The sequence below is a fragment of the Elephantulus edwardii genome, unplaced genomic scaffold, assembly GCF_000299155.1.
Source record: "Elephantulus edwardii isolate Elephantulus edwardi_28Jun2011 unplaced genomic scaffold, EleEdw1.0 scaffold00037, whole genome shotgun sequence".
NCBI classification, from domain to species: Eukaryota; Metazoa; Chordata; class Mammalia; order Macroscelidea; family Macroscelididae; genus Elephantulus; species Elephantulus edwardii.
Window position 1 is genome coordinate 7,881,295 of NW_006399787.1, and position 7,085 is coordinate 7,888,379.

Below are 7,085 nucleotides of genomic sequence, written 5' to 3' on the forward strand. Positions count from 1 at the left end.
GCAGCAAGCCCAGACCAGCCTGCACACTCTGAAAACAAGAGCAGGTTTTCGGCTTTAGCTGAAAACAAACCCCTAGGCCCACCCAGACCTCTGAATCAGTCTCAGAACCTCGATTATTTAAGGCTTCTTTAGAACCCTCCTAAATTGGGATCCACTGAAAGAAGGCAGCCCAATGGCAAGATGACAGCTTGTCTTCATGGCCTGTTCATTCGGTGGCTGGGTCAATTACTTAACCTTTCTCTATCAGTCCATAGCCCTTGGTGAAAGGAATATTAAAGTAAAAATCTTTTCCACGAGGAGGCATTTTCAGTTTGGAAGCTGTTACCTTTGGGCTTTGGTAAGAAAGGGATACTAAGAACTCCAGAGCATTACTGGTAGGCATGGAAGGTACATAGTTTTTTCTCTCTAGCCAGTCTGAATTATTTGCCCATGGAGTGAGAATTCTTTCACAGCTCCTACACTGGTGGCCTAGTAGTAAGAAGCTGCACTGCCAATCCAAGGCATACAGTTCTAATCCACAAGCTGCTCCTCAAGAAAAAGACTGGCAGTCTCCTCCTGAGCAGTTTAAAGCCTCTGAAAACCTGCTGTAGAGTCAGCTAGGAGTCGGGCCTGACTGGCTGATGAACACCACAGATTGAGGAGGGAGCTCTGGTGGCCCAGCCCCGGGGCAGTTAAACTGCTAATGCTAATTCTCTGGCATTCTGAATCCACAAGCAGCTCTGTGGGAGAAAGACTGGCGTCTAGCCTCTGACAATCCCCTGTGGGGTGTGGAGGGGTCAGCTGTGTGTCAGTCCCTACTTGAAGGCATTTAAAGTTTTGTGTTTAAAACTTTGGAGAGAGATCTTGGTGGCACAGCTTGTAGCGAGTCCTGCCTCTAACCCAAAACCTGGGCATCCCCAGTGGGCTAATTACACCAGCCACTTGGAGAAAGGGTGTCTCTTCCCTTTACTATTTATAGCCTCAGACTTGACAGTAGTGAGTGTGAGGTATTCTGAAGCTTTGAGGAGTAGCCCCAGAGGCCTCTTGCCTGGGCTGGAGGGTTTTACCATTTGCCTCCATCACTTATTTGTATAGCACTGCTATTAAAAGCTTACAAAGTGCTCCAGCAGCAGACAATGGCACTAAGTGGCAGTTCCGTGGTTCATGTGTTCTTACATCTGAGGAAACGGAACCCTCAAAGATACAAATTGAGAATTCCCCCTGCTTGCTTTCTTATCTCCCCAAGCTCCTCAGAACCCAGCTTGTTGGAGAACAGGTAGGACCCTGAAGACCCACAGTGGCCTTGGGAAGGGACACCCATGAGGTGGCTTTAGGCTGGGGTCTGAGGACAGAAACAACCATCCCCGCTGATGCTGCTGTTCTGCTCTGGGGTAGCTACCAACTAGAGGGGGTTTGGTTCCTTAATGGCAAACCATGGCTTCTCTTAACCCAGAAGTTGAGGGGGAAATCTCTAGTTTCCACTAGGGGGCGAGAGAGCTGGCCTGTGGCTCCACTTTTCCAAACCCACAATAGCTGCATACCTCAGGTCTCCTTCCCCTCCCAAACAGCTATTCAAAACAAAACTGCCCCTGGCAAGGCCAGCCAGCTCCAGGAGCACCTGCTGGGGTTAGGACAATATGCAGTTATGTTTTGAAGGGAAATCTGCCCCCTGCCCTGTCCTCAGTAGTCCCAGTGATGCTGGAGAGAAGAGTGGCCGCCATGCTGAAATTCTGGGCGGTGCTGTCTTTTCTCATCACTGAATACTTTCTAGTTAGGAGTTGAATGGAGTCCGGATACCTGTGTGGGTGTTCTGTGTGGGCTGGGCTCGGCTGACTACCGTGGTCCTTGGCCACCTCTTGCTCCCCATCCTGAGCCAACACTGAGCTTTCCTTGGTAAGATCACTACCTCCAGTCACCACTGTGACCACAGTCAAGAGGGCAGCTTCCAGCAGAAGATGAGAGTAGTAAAACCCCAAACTCTGCATCTTACGGCTCAGGGATACTATCTACATCCAAAGGTCCAACCCAAATTTGTCCCACGCCCAGATCAGGCACCAACCGTGAGCTTGAGTGTAAGAGCAGGAAACGCTGCAGCCTCATGCTGCCCCAGCTAGATGGCGGTGGGTCCCACGGTCTGATGACATTCACTTGGGGGCTAGTCCACAAGGAGCCACCTGTCTACCTCTCGACAAGCTCTTGTCCAGCTGCCACTAGGGACCATGGCATGGCTTTATGCCACTGAAGCCAGCCCACAAGAGTCTGTACTGGGCATAATTTTGTTGTTGTGTGCTCGAGTGAGCGTTCAGAGGCAATGAATCACTCAGGAGGAGACTGCCCATCCTTGCAGGGAGCAGCTGGTAGATTAGAACTTCGTGCTTTGGGGATTGCAGTACAGCTTCTTACCACTAGACCATCAGAGCTCCCTGGGGCATCATTTTAGTTGGACTTAATTGTGAAAATGAGCAAGTCACGTCATTGCCATTGAGTCTGAAATGACTCAGCCAACCCTCCAGTGGGTTTCTGAAACGAGATCACACAGTAGTTGATTACCCATCTTTTTTTCTCAGAGCTCCTGGTGGATTTGAACTGCCAGAAGAAGTGTGGCCTTTGGGTTAGCTGCACAACTCTCTATGGACTAGGCCACCAAAGCTACCTTAATTGTAAAGGTCTAAATTCCATATTACTCACAAATCCAGGTTACCTTTATTAAAGGCTCCTTTTGGTATTATTTTAGTTGATTTAAATGTAGCTATAACCAACTGCCTCTGCATAGCAGTGTGCAGTCAGACAATCATGGATCCCAATGGACTGTTCCTCTTCCATCCCTGCTCAGTAGCACACTCCTGAAAACAGTCCTGCTATGCTAAATGCCTGATACAGCCATGGTCTTTGCAGGTACTTGCTATATGCTGGACAATGACTTGGGCTGATAGAAGGGGAGTTGATGCCTTTGAGCTGTGGTGCTGGAGAAGAGTATTGAATATACCATGGACTGCTAGAAGAACAAGCAAGTTCAGCCTGGAGAGGGTTAAACCAGGCTGCTCCTTGGAGGCAAGGATTCTGAAGCTCCGTTTGACATACTTTGGACATGTTGCAAGGAGAGATGTTGGAGAAGGATGTCATGCTTGGGAGGGTGGAGGGACAGTGTAGGAGAGGAAGATCCTCTATGAGATGGATTGATTCAGTGACTGGGGAAATGGGGGGTGTGTGTGTCAGAGACAATACATACGATTGGCACAGGACAGAGCAGCTTTTAGGGCTGTTGTACACAGGGTCGCTATGAGTCATAGATGATGGCACACAACAACAACAACATGCTAAATACCACTTCAAGCTAAGACTTCTCAGAGTTTGGCTGGGATAAGAAGTAGGAGCTATCTTACCTCCTGTTTCACAATTCTTAAACTGAATGCAAGGAAGAGAGCAGAGGAAAGGGTAAGGCTGAAAAATGTTGTGGGGTCTAAGAGCTACTTCAACTTCTGTGACCGTTGTTTGGGCTTGTCTTACAGTGTTGGATGAACAAGAGGGATGATGGAGAGGACGAAGAGAGTGGGTTGGGGGCTGTGGAACAAGAAGTGTTTTCCAAAATACTCTCTACCAGATTGTGGACTGTGTTTAGAAGGGACTTCAGATCCCTGTTGCTATGGTTCCCTGAAACAAGCTCATCTCCCAGGCAAACACTCACCCTCTTTCTTTTGTTCCTGATGGACTGTTGTGGAAGAACAGGGCATAAGAGTAGGGCTCTGGAATGTTTGATATGGCCAGACTCTAGGATATGGAGCCTGATAATGTAAGGGAGGCAGAGGGGTACCCAAGAGCTGAATGGCTTCAGAATCAAAGCAGGACCCCAGAAGTTTCATCCAGACTGCAGCAGTTATAAGATCTCAATTCCCCTAGTTTTAGGCTCCCCTTTAATTCAGGCCAGGTTCTCCCACTGTAGTTGACAAACCCAAAGAAAGGCCAAGGCTTACATGTTGTATCTGCTCAGCCTGCACAACCACGGCTAGGAAGACTTTATTCCTTTCAGGAGAAAAGTGAGAACAGGAATGAGACGAAATGTGAAAAGACGGGCAATACTGATATGAGAACAGGAAGAGGGATGTCTACAAGTCTAATACAACATGGTAGCCAAACACAAAGCTCAAAGGAGGGGGCAGTCCATTGTCACCAGGCCCACGGGCCAGGCAGCCAGGTTCTTCTCTCATCAGACTTGAAGAAAAAGGAACCTCGAGACTCCGGAGCACCAAGGTGGGGCGAGGGGTCAATACTACAGCCCTGCACTAGCACCGTGGCAGCCCTGCCTGGCGGGGGGAGGCTGGGCAGGGGCCTGGCGGAAGCTGTGCCGCCTCAGCCCTGCCCTCCTTCAGGGAACTGCCTCCTGACCTTCAACCGGGTTTTTAGATGGCAACACGTGTTGAGTTTCCACAAACTTGAGTTCTGGCACAAAGAACACCATTGATATGTTGGATCCCCTGCACTCAGTGGCCAGAGAAACCGTGTAGAGTGAGTCTGGGGGTGATGCTGCAGCTAAGCCAGATAACACTCCAGGCAGATAAATGGGCATGGGCACAAGGCCTCAGGCACTCTGCCAGCCCGAGTTAGTCCTAGAGCCCCAGTTGGGAGGGGTGAGGCCTGAAATGACAGGTTAATTCTTGGCTTTCTTCTCAAGAGCCCAGCTTCTTGGGCCCCGGGGCTGCTGCATCCCCCACTGGCCATGTCTTAGTAAACATGGGTGTCCACACACAAGGGAGGGTTGATGAGTATGTGGTGAGGCTGTCGGGGGAGAGGCCTGCAGGCTGGCGGGAAGGCTGCATGTCCAACTCCCGTGCTTTCACCCCGGCACTGAGCTCAAGGAGCTTGGTGTGGGCGAGACCCTCAGTCCCCCTGGGCCACCTTCACCATGCAGCCTCTCTGACCTCATCTTGTCCCTCCACACCCAGAAGAGGGTGCAGATGAGCCCATACTGAGAGCTGAAGGCGGACCTGAAGCCAGAGATGTGGGGTAACAGCCAGGCCCCTGCCCCTCAGAGGAAGTGAGATGAGGTGATATCAAGGATGGTGACTAAGGCCCCAAAGTCCCTGCCTCTCTGCCTCCTTAGAAACCTTGCAGCCAGGCCAGCCCCAGGGAGCACAGCCTGTGTAAACACGCCAGGAAGGGAGGAGGGGTTGCTACATAGGAGAGACATCGGAAAATAAAGAGCACCGCTATCTCCTGTGGTGGTCTTCATAGGCCTGAGGTCTGGGGAGGGGGCACCACTAGGGGGTCCAGAAGGGGAGCTGGGCTCTGTTCTGCTTCCTTCTTTCTCCCAGAGGGCTTCTGGGAAGGAGCTGGCAGGCCCATGTCCTCCTGCTGTTAGGTGCCACTGGTTCAAGTACGACTCACAGTGACCCTATGAACAACAGATCTGAAAACTGTCCTATCCTGTGCCGTCCTCTAACACGCTCGAGCTCACATCTCAGTCACTATGTCAATCTATCTTGCTGAGGGTCTTCCTCCCTTAAGCTCGCCCTCCGCCTTTCCCAGCATGATGTCCTTCTCCCAGGACTGGCCCCTCTAACAACATGTCCAGCGTATGTGGGACCGTTTCACCATCATGTACTTTTAGGGATCTGGTTTCTGGAATAGTGGCTTCTGTGTCTCCCTGGCCTGAGCCTCCAGCTCCCCCTCACATCCCTTCCCCTCAAGTCTTGGTCTCCCTCCTGTCCTTCGAGGGGACCAAAAGCATCTTTGAGGGGCCAGGCCCACAAAGACCTCAGCTTCTAATGTCACATGTCCAAAGTAAGCCATCTCTGCCTTGGGCAAATGTGGGAAAGCAGGACACCTGCCCCATTCCCTAAATGTTGGCTGATGAGTCAGGGGTCTCAGTACCCCTTGGATTGGTCTGGCCAACAGCGAAGTTCTGCCCCACCCCAAGGGCCCAGACCGAGCCCATGAACATGGTGTCAAGGGACTGACAAGTGGCCAGGAAGCCTCTGGCTGCCCAGTGGCTGGGCCTGGCTTGGAGCCCTGAGCTGCTGGTTTGAAGAGCTGTCAGCTCTGGTGCCTTCCTTGATGGAGGGAGCTTTCGCCTCAATATGGGCCTCCCTCCCACTCTCTCCTGCCCCTTCCTCTTTCTGGTTTACAGCACCCACTGAGGACTGCACTCTCATCCACTTCTACTCCACCCCTGCGGTGCAGCCTCTGGTTTGCAGGGTGAGGAGAGTTTGCCTAGGGCTGAGATGAGGCTCGCGGCACCTCCCCAACTACGTGGGCCCCTCCAGGCCCGCCCCAGCTCTGGGGCCCAGCTCTGGGAAGCTTCAGGGTTTTATGCTTTCTCTCTGAAAGCATCTTCAGCGAAGTTCTCCCCAGCACAAGGCCTTCCTAGACTCCAGAGAATTCAAACTGGTGCTCTTTTCTGCCATGACATGAACAAAGCATGTAAGAAGGTAAAAACCATTATTGGGTTTTTACATTTTTGGACTTGATTACCAACATTTAAAAATCAGAAGAACTGAAACAAAACTGTGGAGTTCTGGCTTCTGGAATATAGCTCCACAGTGAAAAGAGGCAGTAAGCAACTGACCCTGGAGGAAGGGACATGCTTCTCAGTTGGCCTCATTCCTCCTTCTGCCCATGTGGTTGTGTAACTTAGACTCTGCACTGACCCACAGCGGACTCTCCAACAGGTCTTCAGAGGCAGTAAATGACAGGGAGGAGACTGCCTGGCATTCTCCCACTGAGCAGTGGTGGATGTGCTCCAGTCCATAGCCCTCCTTTAAAATTATTGGCTCATAAGCCGTTTGAACCCCCTCTCATTCTGACTACTTTGCCGACCGCTGGCTCTGGCTTGATCCTCACCTTTTAGTAAAAACCTCACATTCGTTTTATCCAGAGCTTGAAGCCTCCATACAGATCCCTGACAAGAGCCCTCCAGTCTTTGCCTGAATACCTCCGAACCCTCAACTCGTCTCCAACCCTTGCTCACATCCACCCACCATGCCAGCTCTCAAGTTCTGACCTTCTGTCCTCTGTGGTGACATGATGTCCTTATCCTACACCTCCTTTCCTCAGTCCTGGCAACTACTTCACAGACTCTCCCTTCCCCAACAGAACCTCACAGCACCAGC